Source organism: Heptranchias perlo, chromosome 42, assembly GCF_035084215.1.
Source record: "Heptranchias perlo isolate sHepPer1 chromosome 42, sHepPer1.hap1, whole genome shotgun sequence".
NCBI lineage: Eukaryota > Metazoa > Chordata > Chondrichthyes > Hexanchiformes > Hexanchidae > Heptranchias > Heptranchias perlo.
Window position 1 is genome coordinate 10,282,168 of NC_090366.1, and position 24,835 is coordinate 10,307,002.

Sequence of the window (24,835 nt, forward strand, 5' to 3'; positions counted from 1 at the left end):
CATCACCTCACTCTTCATTATTGTCTGTCAGGTCAGTAGTATTTAGAACATCTGTTAAACTGTGTGTTTATGGTGTTGGAAACTAGCACAACTAACCTGCTAGATTTTGGAGCATGGAATATTGAGAATATCAGCGAACCACCAAGGAGCAATGCATCCACAGCTCACAGTTCGAGATACAATGGACAAACTTCATGTCCTAAGGGATACCCATTCACCACCCATAATGTGAGATAGATTGGATCATCTACTTGTCCTCAGAGATCATCATTAGCCACTCCCAACGTGCGACGCAATGGGGAAACTACAGGTCAACACGATTAGTCCATACAGACCAGCCACTGCGAGATACAAGGTGGGATCTACATGCCCTCAAGCATGTTCAATTCACAGCCCTGAATGCAATATTCAATGGGAAATCTACATGTGTCCATAGCTGGACCATTAACTATATCCAATGTGAGATATAATGGATGAACTACAAGCCCGTAAGAAAATCTTGCATTAATATACTGCTTTAAATTGTAAAAACCAAAGCCGCTTGCTGAGAAGCGGAATATCAATACAGTACAGGATGTTTAAGAATATTAGAGAGAGCTAATTGAAGGCTATAACCAAATGATGGCTTTGGAGGAAGAGAGTGAAGTCGAGAGTAGACGATGATAGAAAGGGGGCGCCAGACTACATGGCCTAGGCGGCTGCAAGTGCTAGTTCACAATAGTGGGATGTTGCAATGTGAACGCCACAATCACAGCACTAATAGTGCATGAAAGTAAATTCGCAAAAAGTTGCAGCGAATGGAAGGCGAACTGTTATGATCTGGAATGCACTTCCTGAAATGTTGATGGAAAGCGATTCAACAGTAACTTTCCAAACGTAATTGGATATATAGGTGAAAAGGAAAAAATAAACAGATGTTTGGGGAAAGAACAGGGGAAGTGGGACTAATTGGATAATCCTTTCAAAGAGCCGGCACATGAATGATGGACCGAATGTTCTCCTGTGCTATATGATTCTACGAATGGTAAGTAGAGGAATGTCGGAGACGGAGGTAACGACGGTATCCTGAAATTCGGACAACAAACCAGCACTAATTGATTTGACGTCACAGTCTCGATTATAATGTCCCAATTAAATATTAAAGCACGTTAATTTCCATAAAATAACTATGTTCCAAGCATCAAAGAAAATAACTTGCATGCAACGTAGCAAAGAATCACATTTGTGAAATTCCCTCATTTACTTTAATTCAACCTAATACACCTTAAACTGTGTTGCTAATAAGACCAAACATTGCATGAGGAACGTCACAAGCTTTAAAACGTGTTTGGCGTAAGATTTACCTTGGATAACTGAAGATTCCCGTGCTTGGTATCCAAATGGCAGTTTGAGCTATTGTTTCCATCAACAGGATGGAAGGAAAGTAACCAGATCACAGTGCACGCCTTCTATTGGACAAAGGTAGCAAGTGCATTTCATCAGGTCGAACACATTCTCCGGCCACATCTGTTATGTTTAGCACACTGTGTACACATTTCGACAGTCTATGTTGGGAACAGTGAGGTAAATCAGGAGTTGAAGTTGCATGTTATGTCTCTCTACCTACTTTCGGACTCAGATGTGCCTGATGATACAGTGACAGACATCCAGCCTATATAATGCTGTCGGTCTGCCACTGTGTGGCGCGCTGTTGAGTTTGAGCAAACCTTTTTCTCCACACTGATAATACGGAGCAAACAAGACCTCAGGTGGCAGAATGAATCAGAGAAATTATAACAAACTGCAATTCAAAATCCGATTGTAGGTTTTCCAACTGCCACGGTAAACAGAAAACAATTGAGCCATTAATCTGTCCCAAGCCCAGCGAACCTGGGCTCAGAACTTAAAGGTCAGTCAGGGCGCCCGCTCCTGTCGAAAAACCCGCACATACTTGTTTTTCGGTTTGCAAGTTAAAAATGGTCAACTGTGTGAGGCACCCGTGGAAACACATTTTAATAAGAAGAAAGAACTTCAGAACATGGGCATCATTGGAAAATTGGAGGGAAAAGTCGTGGAAAAATACAAGGACATTTCTTATTCATTCTCGGGATGTGGGTGTCGTTGGTAAGGCCAGCATTTATTGCCCATCCCTAGTTGCCCTTGAGAAGATGGTGGTGGTGAGCTTTCATCTTGAACCGCTGCATATCGTGTGGTGAAGGTGTCCCCACAGTGCTGTTCGGTAGGGAGTAGCTGGATTTTGACCAAACGACCATGAAGGAACAGCGAGATATGTCCAAGTCAGGATGGTGTGTGTCTTGGAGGCGAGTTTGGAGTTGATGGTGTTCTGAGACACCTACTGGCCTCACTGTCGGCAATAATAGCTTCCTCCCAGCTTACTTTTTGATTGTAGGGGTAATTGTACAGTTCCACACTACAAGCTCAGAACCACGCTTGAAATGATTTGGGTGGGGGTGTGGAGGGCGGGGAGGGTTTGAGGTGTTGACAAAGAATTGGGAACAGTAATGCGGCCTATCTCCGACCCATGTTTCCTGTAATTCACACAAGCACATTGTCCTTTGAAGGGAAATAATTTGACCTTCAAAATTTCCCAATAAATGTTCACTGATTATCCTTATATTGAAAATGCTTTAACAATCCGTTTGTCGGTTCTGTTTAATCGTCTATTAATATTTGATATATGTCGTTTCAAACTGATGATAGTGACTAAAATAACAGGCAACATTTACTGGAGAGGCATTAGAATATATTTTATGTTCACCGGGCGCAGCGTTGCTCTGCACCACACCCACTGTTCAAACGTCCCGCTGGTGTGCTGATTTTTTAACATGGCAAGTCACATGGGGAGGCTGTGACGTTTCTGTCAGATTGCCCTTACATTTTATATATCGTTTGGAAACCCGGAAATGGAACATCCCGAGGACTAGAGTGCACGGCTTCCCACTCATTCCCATTCTTTCCGCCCCGCACGCTTCCTCCTTAGGTAATAAATAAGCTTTAGGTTCCACTGCGAACGTTTGACCTTAATTATGTTTGTCCTGTTGTAAATCTACGATATCTTATAGGAAAAAGCACTGATACATATATAGTTCCCAACACGATGTTGACGTTATAACGTCACAAAAGTCATCCATAGTTTATTATCGCTGTTGAGTGAACCCAGTTGCAAATGTCCCTGTGGACATCCAGAGAGGGCAGGATCAGATTCGGGTGATGGGTCTCGCTGCAAACTTCATTGTTAATAGAGCCATCTGCAAAATAGCAGCTTGAGCGAGGGATTGGAGGAACCGGAGCTCAGCAAGGAGTCAATTCGTTCAAGGTGGAAGAGGAGAATATTGGGGCAAATACTGCAAGCAACAACGGCGAGCGTTTCCATTGTCTTGATTGAACAAACGGCTGGTATCTGCTGGTTTTTATATTTAGTTCGTTTGGAGAAAGAAACTGAAATGTGGACAATCAGACAATACGACCTCTGCAGGTTCTTGTCCTTTTCAGTTGTACTTAATATCTGCAAATTGACTTATCCCTTTGCCATGTATATATCCTTGCCCTTGAGGAATATGTGAAAAATGCACAGTGGAGTAATTAATGTGTTCGTTCTGCTGAGAGGAATCTGACATCAGTTCCCTGACGCCACTGTCTGGATCATTCTCACAATGTTCTCCCTGCAACACAAAGAACATGTGGTGCAGGCCCACAAACAACACGTGATAGAGGGACATAAAGATCACGTGGTGTAAATACTCACAGAACACGTGGCCCAGATACACAAAAACATGTGGTACACATAGGCAAATAACACAGAGTACAGATACACGAAGGAGTATTTCTGCTTCGTATTAATTAGAATCAGAGTTGGAAAACACAAACTGGAGTGGCGGGGAAGTGCAGGGAAAGACTCACTATGGTCTCTCTTGCCGTTGCACTCTGTGCGTTCGTGAAGGGAATGAGACAGAAAGCAGGTAACTATAGGCCAGTTAGCATAACATCTGTCACTGGGAAAATGCTAGAATCCATTATTAAGGAAGTAGTAGCAGGATATTTGGAGCTCATAATGCAATCAAGTAGAGTCAACATGGTTTTATGAAGGGGAAATCTTGTCTGGCAAATTTATTCGAGTTCTTTGAGGAAGTAACGGGCGGACTGGATAAAGGGGAACCAATGGATGCAGTATATTTGGATTTCCAAAAAGGCGTTCGATAAGGTGCCACATAAAAGATTACTGCACAAGATAAGAGCTGATGGTGTTGGGGGTAATATACTGGTATGGATAGAGGATTGGCTAACTAACAGAAAACAAAGAGTCGGGATAATAGGGTCATTTTCAAAATGGCAATCTGTAACTAGGGGGGTGCCGCAGGGCTCAGTGCTGGGACCTCAACTATTTACAATATATATCAATGACTTGGATGAAGGAACAGAGTGTCTTGTGGCCATATTTGCTGATGATACAAAGATAGGTGGAAAAGCAAGTTGTGATGAGGACACAAAGTGTCTGCAAAGGGATATTGACAGGTTAAGCGAATGGGCAAAAATTTGGCAGATGGAATATAATGTGGGAAAATATGAAGTCATCCACTTTGGGAGGAAAAATAAAAAAGCAAAATATTATTTGAATGGAGAAATACTACAAAATGTAGCGGTAAAGAGGGATCTGGGTGTCCTCGTACATGAAACGTTGAAACATAGAAAATAGGAGCAAGACTAGGCCATTCGGCCCTTCGGGCCTGCTCCGCCATTCAAAATGATCGTGGCTGATCGTCTGACTCAGTACCCTGTTCCAGTGTTTTCCCCATATCCCTTGATCTGTTTAGCATTAAGAAAAATATCTATCTCCTTCTTGAATACATCTAATGATTGGCCTCCACTGCCTTCTGTGGTAGAGAATTCCACAGGTTCACCACCCTCTGAGTGAAGAAATTTCTCCTCATCTCGGTTCTAAATGGCATACCCCGTATCCTGAGACTATGACCCCTGGTTCTGGACTCCCCAGCAAACGGGAACATCCTCCCTGCATTTAGTCTGTCTGGTCCTGTTAGAATTTTATAAGTTTCGATGAGATCACCTCACATTCTTCTAAACTCGAGTGAATATAGGCCTAGTCGACCCAATCTCTCCTCATACGTCAGTCCTGCCATCCCTGGAATCAGTCTAGTAAACCTTCGTTGCAGTCCCTCCATGATAAGGAGACCAAAACTGCACACAATACTCCAGATGCGGTCTCACCAAGGCCCTGTACAACTGCAGTAAGACATCCCTGTTCCTGTACTCAAATCCTCTTAGCAATGAACACCGACATACCATTCACCTTCCTAACTGCTTGCTGCACCTGAATGCTCGCTTTCAGCGACTGGTGTACAAGGACACCCAGGTCTCGTTGCACCTCCCCTTTTCCCAATCTATCACGTTTCAGATAATATTCTGTCTTTCTGTTTTTACAACCAAAGTGGATAACCTCACATATATCCACGTTATAACGCATCTGCCATGTTCTTGCCCACTCACCCAACTTGTCTAAATCACATTGGAGCCTATTTGCATCCTCCTCACAGCTCACATTCCACCCCAGCTTTGTGTCATCTGCAAACTTGGAAATGTTACATTTAGTTCACTCATCCAGATCATTGATATATATTGTGAATAGCTGGGGCCCAAGCACTGATCCCTGCGGTACCCCACTAGTCACTGCCTGCCACCCGGAAAAAGACCCGCCGATTCTTACTCTCTGTTTCCTGTCTGTCAACCAATTTTCAATCCATGCCAGTATATTCCCCCCAATCCCATGTGCTTTAATTTTGCACACTAACCTCTTGTGTGGGACCTTATCAAAAGCCTTCTGAAAATCCAAGTCCACCACATCCACTGGTTCTCCCCTATCTATTCTACTAGTTACCTCCTCAAAAAACACCAGTAGATTTGTTAAGCATGATTTCCCTTTCATAAACCCATGCTGACTTTGTCCAATCCCGTTAATGCCTTCCAAGTGTCCTGTTATCACATCTTTTATAATAGACTCTAGCATTTTCCCCACTACTGATGTCAGGCTAACTGGTCTGTAATTCACTGTTTCTTCTCTCCCGCCTTTTTTAAATCGTGGGGTTACAATTGCCACCCACCAATCTGTAGGAACTGTTCCAGAGTCTATAGAATTTTGGAAGATGATTACCAATGCATCCACTATTTCCAGGGCCACTTCCTTTTGTACTCTGGAATGTAAATTATCAGGCCCTGGGGATTTGGGAAACACAAAAAGCCAACATACAGGTGCAGCAGGTAATCTGGAAGGCAAAGGGAATATTGACCTTTATTTCTAGGCGGATGGAGTATAAAAGCAGGGAAGTCATGCTACGACTGTATAGGGTGCTGGTGAGACCACACCTGGAGTACTGCGTACAGTTCTGGTGCCCTTATTTAAGGAAGGACATACTTGCATTGGAGGCAGTTCAGAGAATGTTCACGAGGTTGATTCTGGGCATGGAAGGGTTGTCTAATGAGGAAAGATTGAACAGGTTGGGTCTGTACTCATTGGAGTTTAGAGGAATGAGAGGAGATCTCATTGAAACATACAAGATTCTGAGGGGACTCGATAGGGTAGATGCTGAGAGGATGTTACCCCTCGTGGGGGAATCTAAAACTAGGGGGCATAGTCTCAGAATAAGACGAAAATGAGGAGGAATTTCGTTTCCCAGAGGGTCGTGAATCTTTGGAATTCTTTATCCCAAAAAGCTGTGGAGGCGGAGTCATTGAATACATTCAAGGCTGAGTTAGACAAATGTTTGATCAGCGAGGGAGTCAAAGCATATGGGGAAAGGGCGGGAAAGTGGAGTTGAGGTAATAATCAGATCAGTCATGATCTCATTGAATGGCAGAGCAGGCTCGAGGGGCCGAATGGCCTACTCCTGCTGCTATCTCTTATGGTCTTATTGCCTTATGGGCATGTTAATATCGTTATTTGCGGCGAGTTCGAATGTAGGTGTAGTTACTGGCTACGGCCACTAGGTGGCGCGGTAAGTCCACTGTATTTTATCACTATTTATCACTAAACTGAGAGTTCTTGTCCCCTCCCAATGCATCTTTCCTTTTCAGAACATATTGTGGTAAAAACTTGTCCTGGGCGTAGCTAAGTGCTTACGGTTGTGCCTGATCCTGTGCTTACTCAGCCATGGCATGGGCACTTTGCCCAGCTGGAAACGGCTCACTCGACAGTGATCAGGAATGGGAAACGCTGGCTGTTTTCTGCCACTTAGGCCAGGAGCGTCGAGGCCATTCACAGTGCGGCCACTGCTATGCTAGCACATACCTGAAATTGAAGCTTGGGATCATCTCACAACTGGCGAAGTCTTTACCCTCAAACGGCATGTGTTATCTCTGACATAAACCAGCAAGGTGATTAAGACTTCATAATTAACCCATTAGTTGCACAGCACCTTGGGACATCCCGAAAACGGGAAAGGCTATAGGTAAATGCACATTGTTTCAGTTGCCTTTCACGCGGAGACATGTGTGACACCTGTTTGTATTGTATCAAGCTCGACTCAGCAATTACCTTCTCGGGTCGCGAATATGGTCCTACAGGCTCATTATATTACCATCGTCCATATCTGTGCGTTCCAAATAAAAACGGAGTTAAAATAAAATCACTAATTTAAACGTTAAGAGCTCACCTGGCTTGTTGCAGCATAACACGCACCCCAAATTTAATGACTGTAAAATGTTCTAATAACAAGGGAGGAGGGATGATTTCTTTTGGTCACCATTTGCAGTGAAATCTAAATCTTCCGGACCGCTTACAAATTCGCTGGAAATGAGAACGATGGGAAATCTTCCCACTATGATTAAATTCTTCGTGGACTGAAGGCTTCGTGGGACAAGGTTGGGAGAGCGCTATAAGATTAAGATAGGGTTTGATAGGGTGGATGGAGAGAAGCTGCTTCCACTTGCGGGGGAGACCAGAACTAGGGACCATGAATATAAGATAGTCACTAATAAATCCAATAGGGAATTCAGGAGAAACTTCTTTACCCAGAGAGTGGTGAGAATGTGGAACTCGCTACCACAAGGAATAATTGTGATGATTCGCTTTGATGTATTTAAGGGGAAGCTGGATCAACACATGAGGGAGAAAGGACTAGAAGGATATGCTGATAGGGTGAGATGGAGTAGGGAGGGAGGAGGCTCGTGTGGAGCATAAACATCAGTATGGACCAGTTGGGCCGAATGGCCTGTTTCTGTGCTGCATATTCTGTGAAATTCTCGGTAAATCTATGTAAATATTTGAAAACGCATTTACGACGTGTCTACGTAAAGAGTGCAGAGCAATCCCATAAGAATGTACACATCTTCGCAAATCCGCAACTCACTCAGCAGAAGTATATGAACCCTGAACGAATACCATAAAAGGGTCAGATCAGATTCCATTGTCAGTTCAGACCCGGTTTATCTCCATCCCCACTGTTTCTGTTACCGAGTGACGATGGACGCACAGAAGTTCAACATTAAGTTTCCTTTTCTTGCGATGTAACCAATTGAGACTCACGGTCGCTGCTGGGAGTTTGTCAGTTACTGAACAATGTGCAGGATCTATCCAGCATGGGGACAGGTGAACATGGAACAATTAACATAACTGAACGCGAATACGATGTACATCGTTATGGGGGTAGGGTTTGATGCAATCTCCTATCTCCCCGAACACTGCAGGAACGCACGTAAGAAAGAATATCGTTCAGAGGATATTTAATAAATTCACTTTTTTTTTGGCGTGTTTGATCTGCAATCTCAAACTTTTTTTCAATGTTTTACCATTGGCCGCTGGTTTTACAGCACTGTATGGGACTTAATCGTTGATGCATTTTCTTCTTTTCATTTCAAATATTATATCAGCTGGTGTCTAAATAATCAATGCACATAATAATTTCGCCTCAAAGTTTGCTGGGTTTCCCCACGGCTCAAAGTGCAGCCTTCGTGCTGGGGATTTTGGAAGAATCGATTTGCTTTGGTGGCGTGTTGTGTCAACCGTGGCTCAGTGGGTGGCGCTTTCGCCTCTGAGTCCATGGGTTCGCTCGTTGGTTCAAGTCCCATCTCACGAGCACATAATCCAGGCAGACTCTCCAGTTCAGGTTTACTGGGAAGATTCCCTTAAATCACTGTTTAGACCTCAGCTGGAGTATTGTGTCCAATTGTGGGCAACACACTTTAGGAAGGATGTCACGGCCTTGGCAGAGGGTGCAGAGGAGATTTACCAGAATAGTAACAGGAATGCAGGACTTTAGTTATGCAGAGACTGCCCAAACTGGAATTGTTCACCTTGGAGCAGAAAAGGTTAAGGGGAGATTGAATAGCAATGTTCAAAGTCATGAAGGGTTTTGATAGAGTAAATAAGAGAAATTATTTTCACTGCAAGAAGGGTCGGTAACCAGAGTTCATATATTTAAGGTAATTGGCAAAAGAGCCAGAGGTGAGGTGAGAATATATTTTTTTTATGCAGCCCGTTATTATGATCTGGAATGCACTTTCTGAAAGGGTGGTGGAAGCAGATTCAGTGGTATGTTTCAAACGGGAATTGGATAATTACTTGAAGGGAAAAATATTGGAAGATTTTCAGGAAAGGAGGATGGAGCGGGACTAATTAGATAGCTCTTTCAAAGATGTACCGAATGGCCTCCTTCTCTGCCGTATGATTCTATGATTCTATCTCACCATATCTCCTTTTGTATTGCGCTATTATCACTTCTGTCATTTAATCAGCTCCTGTTCTCCAACTGATCATTTCACAAGCAATTTCTTCTGTATGTGGTGTTTACCGCTTTCCACTCCCCCACTCCCATCCCTGTTGTTTCTTACAAGCTGTTATCGGTAATATTGCCCAGTTCTGACGAAGGGTTACAGACCTGAAACGTTAACGTGTTTTCCTTTCTCCGCAGAGGCAGTCTGATCTAATTCTACATTTTCGTTTTTGTCTCAGAATTCCAGCAACTGCGGTATTTTGTTTATTGCCCCTGTTGTCTGCAGTGCGTCACACACTGCACTGATTGCTGATCCACACGCTAGGACCAATGTCCTGGCGAATTGAATAACTAGGGCGATATATAGGGCTTCAAACTAATAGGAGGAAGGGAGGGTTCAGGGAATGGTAATTTTAATTTTACCAGTCTAAAAAGAAATGTCAAGGCTTTAGAGCAGAGTAGCGATTTGGATAAAACAAGCAGAGTGTGTCAGGAAGGAACTGAGAGTTTAACAAAAGGTAATTGAGCATTAGTGACTCAGGTCACATCAGGGAAAAAAAGCAAAATGTTAAAATTAAAGATGCTGTATCTGAATGCACGAAGCTTTCATAACAAGAATGGCGAATTAAAGGCACAACTAGAGATAAATGGGTTTTATCTAGTAGCTATTAGTGAGATGTGGTTGCAGGGTGACCAAGTTTGGGAACTAAATATTCCAGAAAAGATAGACAAAATGGAAAATGAGGAGGACGGGTTGCCCTGATAATAAAGGATGAGATAAAGACAGTAGTGAGAAAGGATCTTAGCTCGGAAAATCAGGATGCAGATTCAGAATGGATGGAGCTAAGAAATAACAAGGGGCAGAAAACAGTGGCAGGAGTAGTTTCCAGGCCCCCTGACACATAGTTACAGTGTTGAACAGAGTATAAATCAGGAAATTAGAGAAGCATGTAACAAGAGTAATGAATAATCATGGGGGGGACTTTAATCTTCATATTGACTGGGCAAACCAAATTGGCAAAAGTAGTTTGGAGGACGAATTCATGGAATGCATTCGAGACAGTTTTCTAGAACAATATGTCGAGGAACCAACTAGGGAACAGGCTATATCAGATCTAGCATTGGGTAATGAAACATGATTAATTAGTAATCATATAATGAAGGATCCTCTAGGGAAGAGTGATCATGATGCGATAGAATTTCATATTGAGTTTGAGAGTGATGTAGTCAAGTCCGAATCTATGGTCTTACCTTTAAACAAGGCCAATTACGTAGGTAGGAGGGGTGAGTAGGCTAAGGTAGATTGGAAAACTAGATTAAAAGATATGAAGGTAGATTAGCAATAGCAAACATTTAAAGAAATAATTCATTATTCCCAACGAATATACATACCTTTGAAGAATAAAAACTCCACAGGAAAAGTGATCCAACCATATCTAAATAGAAAACCTAATGATAGCATTAGAGCCTTACAATGCTGTCGAAAAGAATAGTAAGCCTGAGGTTTGGGAGGGTTTTAGAAATCAGCAAATGATAACCAAGAAATTGATAAAGAGAGGAAATTGAATATGAGAGCAAACTACCAAGAAATATAAAAACAGATTGCAAGAGCTTCAACAAGTATATAAAACGGAAGAGATTAGCGAAAGTAAACGTGGGTCCCTTAGAGGCAGAGACAGGAGAAATTATAATGGGAAATAAGGAAATGACAGAGACGTGAAACAAATATCCTATATCTGCCTTCGCAGTAGAAGATTAAAAAATATAATGGAAATAATTGGAGAACCAAGGGTCTAATAAGAGTGAGGAACTTAAAGTAATTCAGATTATTAAAGGAAAAGTTTTAGAAAAGTGAATGGGTCTAAAAGCCGACAGATCCCCTGGACCTGATAGCCTACACCCTAAGGTTTTAAAAGAGGTCACGGAAGAGATAGAGGATGCATCGGTTTTGATCTTCCAGGATTCCCTAAATTCTTGAACCGTCCCCGTGGATTGGAAGAGAGCAAGTGTAACACCGCTATTCAGGAAAGGAGGTACAGAGAAAACAGGGAACTATAGACCAGTTAGCCTCACATCAGTAGCAAGGGACATGCTAGAATCTATTATTAAGGACGCAGTAACAGGGCACTTAGAAAATCATAATATGATTACGCAGAGTTAACATGGTTTTATGAAAGGAAAATCGTGCTTAACAAATCTGTTAGTGTTTTTGAGGATGTAACGAGCAGGGCAGATAAGAGGGAATTAGTGGATGTAGTATATTTTAGTTTTCAAAAGGGATTCGATAAGGTGCCATATAAGAAGTTGTTATACAATATTAGGGCACATGGGATTGGGCGTTATATATTAGCTTGGATTAAGGATTGGTTAACGGACAGAAATCAGAGGGTAGAATTAACAGGTCATTTGGCAGGTTGTTTCTAGTTGGTTGCCGTAGGGATTGGTGCTTGGGGCTCACTATTTACAATCTATTTTAATGACTTAGATGAAGAAACCGAGTGTATTGTATCCAAGTTTGCAGACGATGCAAAGCTAGGTGGGAAAATAAGCTGTGAGGAGGAGACAAAGAGTCTGCAAAGGGATATAGACAGGTTAACTGAGTGGGCAAGAAGGTGGCAGATGGAGTATAATGTGGGGAAATGTGAGGTTATTCACTTTGGTAGGAAAAATAGAAAAACGGATTTTTAAAAAATGGTGAGAAACTATTAAATGTTCGTGTTCAGAGGGATTTTGGTTTCCTTGTACATGAAGCACAGAAAGTTAACATGCAGGTAAAGCGAGCAATTAGGAAGGCAAATGGTATGTTAGCCTTTATTGCAAGGGGGTTGGTGTTTAAGAGTAAGGAATTCTTGCTGAAATTGTATAGGGCTTTGGTGAGACCATACCGAGAGTGTGAGCATTATTGGTCTCCATACCTAAGGAAGGATACACTTGCTTTTGAGGCGGTGCAATGAAGGTTCACTAGATTGATTCCTGGGATGAGAGAGTTTTCTTATTGAAACATACAAGATTCTGAGGGGACTCCATAGGGTAGATGCTGAGAGCATGTTACCCCTGATGGGGGAATCAGAAACTAGGGGGCATAGTCTCAGAATAAGGGGTCGCCCATTTAAGACGGAGATGAGGAGACATTTCTTCTCTCAGAGGATTGTGAACCTTTGGAATTCTTTGCCCCAAATAGTGATGGAGGCTGAGTCACTGAATATATTCAAGGCTGAGTGAGGAAAAATTTTGATCAGCAAGGGAGTCAAAGGATATGGGGAACAGGCGAGAAAGTGGAGTTGGGGTAAAAATCAGATCAGCCATGATCTCACTGAATGGCGGAGCAGGCTCGAAGGGCCAAATGGCCTACTCCTGCTCCTATCTCCTATGTTATTTTACTACCCAGGCCATCTTAACCACCCTTACGTGCAACATTTTGCCAATTTCAGAAAGACGCCTCATTAGTGGTTTAAATATAATTCGAGTCCACTGTGTGCTGGACTGTGTGACCTAATGGCCCAGTCGGTTGTAACTGAATGTTAAAGGTGGGTGGGGGAATATATTGTGTGTGAGGGTTGGTTTGTTTTCACTGCTTACAATGATAAAAGAACCAAATATGCCTTTGATCTCTGTTTGCTAAAATATCACTAATCCCAGCACAGACAATCCATTCACAAAATAAGGCATAACATGCTAAAATGCACCGCCGGTCGGTCAGCATGTGAAAGTGAACACAGACCTTTTGATTCGTTTACTCTCAATAGGTTTGTACAGTTTTAAAAAAAATACTGGAGAGGAGAAATTTGGGATAAAGGCTTTGAATGTTTGGTAATTAAAATACCAACAGCAACATTTACCCTCGTGTCAGAGAGAATGTGGAGAAAAGAAAGATTTTGCATTTATATAGCGCCGTTCACGATCTCAGGACGTCCCAAAGCGCTTTACAGCCAGCGGAGTACTTTTGAAGTGTTGTCACGTTTTGTAACGTATCAAAGGCTGCAGCCAATTTGTGCACAGCAAATTCCCCGAAGAATCAATGAGATAACAAGCAGATAATCTATTTTGGTGAAGTTGGTTGAGGTATAAACAAAGATTAGGAAACCAGGGAGAACTCAATTGCTTTTCTTGGAAACAATGGCACGGGATCTCTTACGTCCAATTGTTCGGGCAGATGGGGCCTGGGTTCAACGTATCATCTGAAAGACGGCCCCTTCGACAGTGCAGCGTCAGCCTAGATTTTGTGTCAAGTCTCTGGAATGAGACTTAAACTACATGACTCAAAGGTGGTAGTGCTACCCACTGAGCCACAGCTGACACCTTAATATTGCGTTTGTTAATAACAGGACTTATTAATTACGTAGATACATTATTAACATGGACGTTCTGACATCTCACTTTGCCTTAACAGTTTAAACATACAGCTGCAAACACAACAGGACCTTTCACGATACAGCCTGGATCAAAATACACATCCCTAAACTGGTCAGAATGATTCACACCCAAGAACGTCATAGATAGCAGGGGGCTGTGGGCTGTAGAAACCACAACTACTTGGGTTCTGAATAAAACTGAGCTCTTCACACCTCTGCTCTGGAGCTGTACTGGTACACGGTGCAAATAAAGCCATCTCGGTGTAGCCACACTGAATTGAGAACAGTGGGTGAGACATTGACTCAGTCCCAATGTGAGCAGTGGCGCGACATTGAGTCTGCAACATATGAAAAGTCAGTGTTAAACCAAACTGAGCACAGGGCTGACGACATATCACGTAACCTGCCCGATTGGATTGAACTGGAACTTCGCCAAATTAGTCAGTAAAACAAAACTGGGCTGTCGATCTGAACACATTTCCCTAAATTATTCAGTCGAACCAAACTGGGTCCTGGATCTGAAAACATTGCCCTAAATTATTCAGTAGAACCAAACTGGGCTCAGAATTTGAACACACATCCCTAAACTGGTCAGTAAAACCAAACTGTGGCCTGGATCTGAACAAACATCCCTAAACTAGTCAGTAAAATCAAACTGGGCCCTCGTTCGGAAAACACGTTAGGAAATTCGTCAGTAACAATGACGTGGGCCCTGGATTTGAACAAACATCCCTGAACTAGTCAGCAATACAGAACTGCACCGTGGATTTGAATACATCCGTAACCTAGTCAGTAACACCAAACTGGGCCCTGGATCTGAACACACATCCTTAAACTAGTCAGTAAAACCAAACTGGGCCCTGGATCAGAGCACACATCCCTAAACCAATTAGTAAAATCAATCTGGGCCTGGATCTGGACACACATCTCAAGACTTGTCATTAATACCAACCCAGACCCTGGACATGAACAAACATCTCTAATCTAGTCAGGAAAAGCAAAAGGGCCCTTGATCCAAACACACATCCTTAAACTAGTCAATAAAACAAAACTGTGGACTCATTTTGAACACACATTCCCATACTAGTCAGTAAAACCAAACTGGGCCATGGACCTGAACACACATCCCTAAACTAGTCAGTAAAATCAAACAGAAACATGGGTCAGAGCATGCATCCCTAAACCAATTATTAAAAGCAAACTGGGGACTGCATATGAACACACATCTCAAAACTACTCAGTGAAACCAAAATGGGCACTGGATCAGAAAAAACATCCCAAACCAGTTAGTAAAACTTAACTGCACCCTGGATCGCAACACAAAACCCGAAACTAGACAGTAAAACCAAACTGTTTGCTGGTTCTGAACACACATCCCTAACCTAGTTAGGAAAACCAAACAGGGCCCTCTAACTGAAAACATATTACTAAATTAGTCAGTAACATGGAAAAGGGCCCAGGATCTGAACACACATCCCGATAATAGTCAGTTATACCAAACTGGGCCCTGGATCCAAGTGCATATCCCTAAATCAATTAGTAATATCAATCTGTGCCTGGATCTGGGCACACACCTCAAGATTAGTCATTAAAACCAAACTGGCCCCTGGACCTGAATACACATCCCTACTCCAGTCAGAAAAAGCAAACTAGGCCCTGAATCCGAACATACATCCCTAAACTAGGCAATAAAACCAAACTGTAGACTCATTTTGAACACACATCCCCATACTAGGCCGTAAAGCCAAACTGGGCCATAGATCTGAACAAACATCCCTAAACTAGTCAATAAAACCAAACTTGGGCCTGGATCTGTGCACACTTCCCGAAACTAGTCAGTTAGAGCAACCAGGGCCCTAAGTCTTACCACACATCCATAAACCAATCAGTAAAATAAAGCAGTGCCCTGGATCTGTACACACATGCCTAAATCTGTCATTAAAACCAAAATGATGCCTGGATCTGAAAAGATATCCCGAAACTAGTCAATAAAACCCAACTGGGCTCTGGATCTGATCACACATTCCTAAATAGTCAGTGAAACCAAACTGGGCCCGGGATCTGAGAACACATCCCTCAACCAGTTAGTAAAACCTAACTTGAGCCGGAATCTGAACACATGTCCCTAAACTAGTCAATAAAACCTAACTAGGCCCACGATCTGATCAGACATCACTAAACTAGTCAGTAACTGGGAACTGGATCTGAAAACACATCCCCAAACTAATCAGTTAAACCAAACTGAGTCATGCATCTGGAAGCACATCCCTACACTAGTCAGGAAAGCAAAGCTGTGCTGTCGATTTGAACACACCTCCCTTAACTACTCAGTAAAACCAAGCTGGGCCCTGGATCTCAACAGACATCCCATAAACTAGTCAGTAAAATCAAACTGGGCCTTCGTTCTGAAAACACATCAGTAAATTAGTCAGTAATGACGATCTGGGCCCCGGATCTGAACAAACATACCTAAACTAGTCAGTAAAACCAAACTGGTGGCCTCGATCTGAAAACACATCATTAAATTAGCCAGTGACACCAATCTGGGGGTCGGGATATGTACACACATCCCAAAACTAGTCAGTAAATCCAAACATGGCCCTGGTTCCGAACACACATCCATAAACTAGTCACCAAAACCAAACATGGTTCTGGATCTGAACACACATCCCTAAACTAGTCAGTAACACCACACTGGGCCCAGGAACTGAACAACATTCGCTGAAGTAGTCAGTAATACCAAACTGAGCCCTCGATCTGAACACATATCACTAAATGATTCAGTAGAACGAAACTGGGCCCTGGTTCTAAGCATACATCACTAAACTAGTCAGTAAAACCACACTGCACCTTGGATCTGAGCACACATTCCCAACTTAGTCAGTAATACCAAACTGGGCACTCGATCTGCAAACACAGCTCTCATCTAGCCACTAAGACTATATTGGGCCCTGGAGCAGAACAGCATTCCCTCAACTAGTTAATAAAACCAAACTGGGCCGTGGACCAAAACACACATCACCAAATTAGTTAGTAAAACCAAACTGGGTCCTTGATCTGAACACATACCCCTAATCTAGTCAGTACATCAAAACAGTGGCCTGGATCTAAACATGCAACCCTAAACTAGTCAACAAAACAAAACTGTGCAGTGGATTTTAACACACATACTCAACTAGTCAGTAACACCAAACTGGGCCCTGGATCTTAACATACAGTTCTAAACTAGACAGTCAAACCAAACGAGGCCCTGGATCCGAGCAGACATCCCTAAACTAGTCAGTGAAACCTAAACCGGCACTAGATCAGAAAGCTCATCTCTAATCTAGTCAATAAAACCAAACTGGACTCTGGATCTGAACACATATATCTAAACTAGTCAGTTAAACCAAACTAGGCCCTGGTTCTGAGCACACATCCCTAAAGTAGTCAGTAAAAACAAACTGGGCCATGGATCTGAACAAACATCCCTAAGATAGTCAGTAAAACAAAACTCGACATTTTATCTGAACAGACATCACTAAACTAGTCAGTAACACCGAACTGGTCCCTCGATCTGAACACACTTGTCAGTAAAACCAAACTGGGGGCCTGGGCATAAACACACCTCCCAAACTAGTAAGGAAAACCAAACATGGGGCCCTGGATCTGAACACACATCCCTAAACTAGTCAGTAAAACCAATGGGGTGGCCTCGATCTGAAAACACATCATTAAATTAGCCAGTGAGACACCAATCTGGGGGCCGGGATATGTACACACATCCTTAAACTAGTCAGTAAATCCAAACATGGCCCTGGTTCCGAACACACATCCCTAAACTAGTCACCAAAACCAAAAAATGCAGCCTGGATCAGAACACACATCCCTAAACTAGTCAATAACACCACACTGGGCCCTGGAAATGAACAACATTCGCTGAAGTAGTCAGTGAAACCAAACTGAGCCCTCGATCTGAACACATATCACTAAATTGTTCAGTAGAATGAAACTGGGCCCTGGTTCTAAGCATACATCTCTAAACTAGTCAGTAAAACCACACTGGACCTTGGATCTGAACACACATCCCCAAACAGGTCAGTAAAACCAAACTGGGCACTCGATCTGCGAACACAGCTCTCATCTAGCGACGGAAACTATATTGAGCCCTGGAGCAGAACAGCATTCCCTCAACTAGTTAATAAAACCAAACTGGGGCGTGGACCAAAACACATATCACCAAATTAGTTAGTAAAACCAAACTGGGCCCTCGATCTGAATCGGAACATATAGGAACATAGGAACAGGAGTAGGCCGTTCAGCCCCTCGTGCCTGCTCCGCCATTTGATAAGATCATGGCTGATCTGTGATCTAACTCCATATACCCGCCTTTGGCCCATATCCCTTAATACATTTGGTTGCCAAAAAGCTATCCATCTCAGACATACATACATAACCCTAATATAGTCAGTTGAACGAAACTGTGGCCTGGATCTAAACATACAACCCTAAACTAGTCAACAACACAAAGCTGTGTAGTGGATTTGAACACACATCACTTAACTCGTCAGTAAAACCAAACGGAGTCCTGAATCTGAACACGCATACTCAACTAGTCAGTAAAACCCAAATGGGCCCTGGATATGAACACACAACCCCAAACTAGTCAGTGACACCAAACTAGGCCTTGGATCCGAGCAGACATCCCTAAACGATTCAGTGAAACCTAAACCGGCACTGGATCAGAAAGCTCATCTCTAATCTAGTCAGTAAAAGCAAACTGAACCCTAGATCTGAACACACATTCCTAAACTAGACAGGAAAATCAAACATGGCCATCGAATTGAATTTATGTCACTAAACTAGTCAGTGACACTGAACTGGGCCCTCGATCTGAACACACTCCACTAAACTAATCAGTAAATCCAGAATGGGACATCAAACTGAACACAAATAATTAAATTAGTCAGCGAAACCAAACTGTGCCATGAGTCTGAACAAACATTCCCAGACCAATAAGCAAGACCAACCTGGGACCTGGATCTAAGAGCACATTTCCAAATTAATCAGCAAAACAAAATTGTGCTCTGGATCTGAACAGATCTCCCTTTACTTGTCAATGAAACGAAACTGGACTCTGGATTTGAACACATATATCTAAACTAGTCAGTAAAACCAAACTAGGCCCTGAATTTGAACACACATCCATAAACCAGTAACTAAAACCAAACTGGGGCATGGATCTAGACACACATCCCTAAACTAGTCAGTAAAACCAAACTAGGCCCTGGTTCTGAGAACACATCCCTAAACTAGTCAGTAAAAATGGATTGGTCCCTGGATATGAAAAAACATCCCTAAGCTAGTCAGTAAAACCAAACTCGACATTTTATCTGAAGAGACATCACTAAACCAGTCAGTAACGCTGAACTGGTCTCCCGATCTGAACACGTTTGTCAGTAAAACTAAACTGGGGGCCTGGGCCTGAACACACCTCCCTAAACTAGTAAGTAAAACCAAACATGGGGGCCTGGGTCTGAACACACATCCCTAAACTAGTAAGCAAAACCAAACTGTAACATGGGTCAGAGCATACATCCCTAAACCAATTACTAAAAGCAAACTGGGGCCTGCATATGAACACACATCTCAAAACTACTCAGTGAAACCAAAATGGGCACTGGATCAGAACAAACATCCCAAACCAGTCAGTAAAACTCAATTGTGCCCTGGATCAGAACACAAACCCCTAAACTAGACAGTAAAACCAAACTGTTTCCTGGATCTGAACACACATCCCTAATCTAGTTAGGAAAACCAAACAGGGCCGTCCAGCTGAAAACATATTACTAAATTAGAGAGTAACATGGAACTGGGCCTAGGATCTGAACACACATCCCGAAAATAGTCAGTAAGACCAAGCTGGGCCTTGGATCAGAGCACATATCCCTAAATCAATTAGTAATATTAATCTGGGCCTGGATCTGGGCACACATCTCAAGACTAGTCATTAAAACCAAACTGGACCAGTACACACATTCCTAATCTAGTCAGAAAAAGCAAACCTGGGCCTGGATATGAGCACAGTTACCTAAACTAGTCAGTTAGAGCATCCACGGCCCTAAGTCTTACCACACACCCACAAACCAATCAGTAAAATAAAACAGTGCCCTGGATCTGTACACACATGCCTAAATCTGTCATTAAAACCAAAATAGTGCCTGGATCTGAAAAGATATCCCTAAACTAGTCAATGAAACCCAACTGGGCTCTGGATCTGATCACACATTCCTAAACTAGTCAGTGAAACCAAACTGGGCCCTGGATCTGAGAACACATTCATAAACCAATTAGTAAAACCTAACTTAGGTGGAATCTGAACACATGTCCCTAAACTAGTCAATAAAACCTAACTAGGCCCACAATCCGATCATATGTCACTAAACTAGTCAGTAACTGGGAACTGGATCTGAAAACACATCCTCAAACTAGTCAGTTAAATCAAACTGAATCATGCATCTGGAAGCACATCCCTACACTAGTCAGGAAAGCAAAACTGTGCTGTCGATTTGAACACACCTCCCTTAACTACTCAGTAAAATCAAACTGGGCCCCGGACCTCAACAGACATCCATAAACTAATCAGTAAAAAAAAACTGAGCCCTAGATCTGAGAGCACATCGAAACCAATTGGTAATATCTAACTTGGGCCTGAATCTGAGCACATGTCCCGAAACTAGTCAATAAACCAAACTGGGCCCTTGATCTGAACAGACATCACTAAACTAGTCAGTAACACTGAACTCGGCCCTGGATTTGAACACACATCCCCTAACTAGTCAGCAAAAACAAACTGGCCACGTATCTGAAAGCACCTCCATAAATTAGTCAGCAAAGCAAAACTTTAATAAGTCAATAAAATCAAACTGGGGACCTGGATATGAACACACATCCCTAAACTAGTCTATAAAAGCAAACCGAGGCCTCACACTGAACACACGTCCCTATAATAGTCAGTAAAGCCAAACTGGGGCCTGGAACTGAAAACACGTCCCTATACTAGTCAATAAAACGAAATTAAAGCCTCAATCAGAACTTACAGCTGTATACTACTTATTAAAAGAAACTGCATCCTTGATTGGAACACACATACCTAAATTGTCAGATAAACCAAACTGCGGCCTCACTCTGAATTATATCCCTAAACTAGTCAAGAAAACCAAACTCGGCCCCAATTTGACCACACATCCCTAAACTAGTCAGTAAAACAAAACTGGTGCTTGGATCTGAAAACAGATCCCATAACTATTCAGTAAAAGCAAACTCTGGCCTGGATCTGAACACACATCCCCAAACTAGACAATATAAATAAACTGGGCCCTGGATCTGAACACACATCTCTAAACTAGACAGTAAAACCAAACTGTTTCCTGAATCTGAACACACATCCCTAATCTAGTTAGGAAAACCAAACAGGGCCATCTAACTGAAAACATATTACTAAATTAGAGAGTAACACGGAACTGGGCCTAGGATCTGAACACACATCCCGAAAATAGTCAGTAAGACCAAACTGGGCCTTGGATCAGAGCACATATCCCTAAATCAATTAGTAATATCAATCAGGGCCTGGATCTGGGCACACATCTCAAGACTAGTCATTAAAACCAACCTGGCCCCTGGACCTGAACACACATCCCTAATCTAGTCAGAAAAAGCAAACTAGGCCCTTAATCCGAACATACATCCCTAAACTAGGCAATAAAACCAAACTGTAGAATCATTTTGAACACACATCCCCATACTAGTCAGTAAAACTAAACTGGGTGATGGATCTGAAAAAACATCCCTAAACTAGTCAATAAAACCAAACTTGGGCCTGGATCTGAACACAGTTCCCTAAACTAGTCAGTTAGAGCAACCAGGGCCCTAAGTCTTACCACACATCCATAAACCAATCAGTAAAATGAAACAGTGTCCTGGATCTGTACACACATGCCTAAATCTGTCATTAAAACCAAAATGGTGCTGGATCTGAAAAGATATCCCTAAACTAGTCAATAAAACCCAACTGGGCTCTGGATCTGATCACACATTCCTAAAATAGTCAGTGAAACCAAACTGGGCCCTGGATCTGAGAACACATCCCTAAACCAGTTAGTAAAACCTAACTTGGGCAGGAATCTGAACACATGTCCCTAAACTAGTCAATAAAACCTAACTAGGCCCACAATCCGATCATTTGTCACGAAACTAGTCAGTAACTGGGAACTGGATCTGAAAGCACATCCCCAAACTAGTCAGTTAAACCAAACTGAGTCATGCATCTGGAAGCACATCCCTACACTATTCAGGAAAGCAAAACTGTGCTGTCGATTTGAACACACCTCCCTTAACTACTCAGTAAAACCAAGCTGGGCCTCGGATCTGAACACACATCCCTAAACTTCTGAGTAAAACCAAACTGAGCCCTGGATCTGAGAACACATCGAAACCAATTGGTGATATCTAACTTGGGCCTGAATCTGAGCACATGTCCCGAAACTAGTCAATAGACCAAATTGGGCCCTTGATCGGAACAGACATCACTAAACTAGTCAGTAACACCGAACTCGGCCCTGGATCTGAACACACATCCCCTAACTAGTCAGCAAAAACAAACTGGCCACGTTTCTGAAAGCACCTCCCTAATATAGTCGGCAAAGCAAAACTTTAATAAGTCAATAAAACCAAACTGGGGACCTGGATATGAACACACATCCCTAAACTAGTCTATAAAAGCAAACCGAGGCCTCACACTGAACACACGTCCCTATACTAGTCAGTAAAGCCAAACTGGGGCCTGGATCTGAAAACACGTCCCGATACTAGTCAATAAACCAAAATTAAAGCCTCATTCAGAAATTACAGCTGTACACTACTTATTAAAACAAACTGCATCCTTGATTGGAACACACATACCTAAATTGTCAGATAAACCAAACTGCGGTCTCACTCTGAAATACATCCCTAAACTAGTCAAGAAAACCAAACTCGGCCACAATTTGACCGCACATCCCTAAACTAGTCAGTAAAACAAAACTGGTGCCTGGATCTGAAAACAGATCCCATAACTATTCAGTAAAAGCAAACCCTCGGCCTGGATCTGAACACACATCCCTAAACTGTTCAGTAAAACCAAATGCTGGCCTGGATCTGAACTCATATCCCGAAACTAGACAACATAAACAAACTGGGCCCTGGACCTGAACACACATCCCTAAACTAGTCAGTAAATCCATAGTGGGCCCTTGATGTGAACACACGTCCCTGTTGCCGCTCCCTCTCTCTCTCTGTCGCACTCTCTTCCTCACTCTTTCTCACACTCACTCACTCTAGCACACTCTCTCTCTCTTCCATAGAAAAACGAAATCTGAGAGGTGACCTAATATATGCCTCTAAAATTATGGATGTGTTTGATAGTGTAGTTGTATAGAAGATATTTTCGCTGGTGAGTTTGTCCAAAACTAGGAACACAAATATAAGAGAGTCACTAATAAATCCAATAGTGAATTCAGGAGAAACTTATTTACCCAGAGAGTGGTTTGAGTGTGGAACTCACTCCCACAGAAATGGTTGAGGAGAATAGCATGGATGCATTTAAGAGGAAGCTAGATAAGTACACGGTTATCCCGAGAAGGTAGCATTACCTTTCCTGAATTCCTGAACCCATAGATATTTCTTGGAAACTGGCATTGCATCTTCATCTAGTGGGTGTACGCTCTAGAAGGCACATTCAGAGCTCCACATCAAGTGTTGCGAGTGGACAATTTTCACCCGCTGAAACACTTACACATTCCTCAGTTTTGTATTGTATTTCCACTCACTCCCCGATGAAATGTTATTATTCCTAATAGATTTATAGTGAGAGATTAGTCCCCATTCCGTAATGTGAGACTCCGTTGTCTCAAGACCTTTTTCTCACTTTACTAAAATGCTTGCTTTCAATTCTGATGATCGAATTACCCAAAATGTTTACTAATATCTTGTCCGCTAAAGATAGCGACTGACCTGTAATTTCTCTGTCTCTTTTTTTCTACAAGGCTTTGGGTGCCGGGAATTTCCAAGCGCCCTGATTTGTCTCGCCTGACTGCCGCGCGTCTGGACAACAGAGAGGCGAGCCAGAAAATAAGGGATTTTCTCATGAAAGTAGAACGGATTTCAGGCTTAGAATTGTGAAACAGAAAACGGAGAATTGGGTTGTGCAATCTGCACATGGCTTATCTGATGTGCTTTACTGTGGTCGATAATGTAAGGCATCGACTGATCACTAACCTTAAGTCTATGGCAGCAGTGATACGGACCTCTTATCTTCCAACTCGCCTGACCTGATTCTGCTTCTTAATCTAATCCTAAATGCGCCCAGTTGAAGTTGGGCAGTATTTGATTGCGATTCAAGATTGGATCCAGGATTTGTTCACAGTATTCAATTTGAAAGGATTTGTCCCTGTAGATAAAATCACCCTTACTCTTTCTTGTAGCATCTCGAATCTAAAAGCTCCAGACACATGTGCCAGATCTAGCACTGACATCAGAAAAATCATAAATGAATTATTGAAGCAGCTGGGATATAAATGAGTTAATTTCAGCAGATTTCATATCTCTGGAGTGTGAAAAAAACAACAGTTGAGGTCACATCGAAAAATGACCGTGTACCCGTGTGGAACGGTTTACTGATAAACCCTTTTGTGCCTTTGACATTTCAAATCGTGATATGCCCCGAAGGTGATAAACCCACATGTCTGG

At 42.5% G+C, this 24,835-nt stretch overlaps 1 long non-coding RNA gene across 1 annotated transcript; it reads right to left on the reverse strand.

Annotated features, from left to right (window-relative positions):
* Positions 1 to 1,216: 1,216 nt before the first annotated feature.
* Positions 1,217 to 24,542, reverse strand: LOC137306178 (uncharacterized). Its single transcript, XR_010958831.1, has 2 exons — positions 24,365 to 24,542; positions 1,217 to 3,662 (listed from the first exon to the last, which is right to left on the reverse strand). It is a non-coding gene; the product is annotated as an uncharacterized lncRNA (long non-coding RNA).
* Between the last annotated feature and the right edge of the window lie 293 nt (positions 24,543 to 24,835).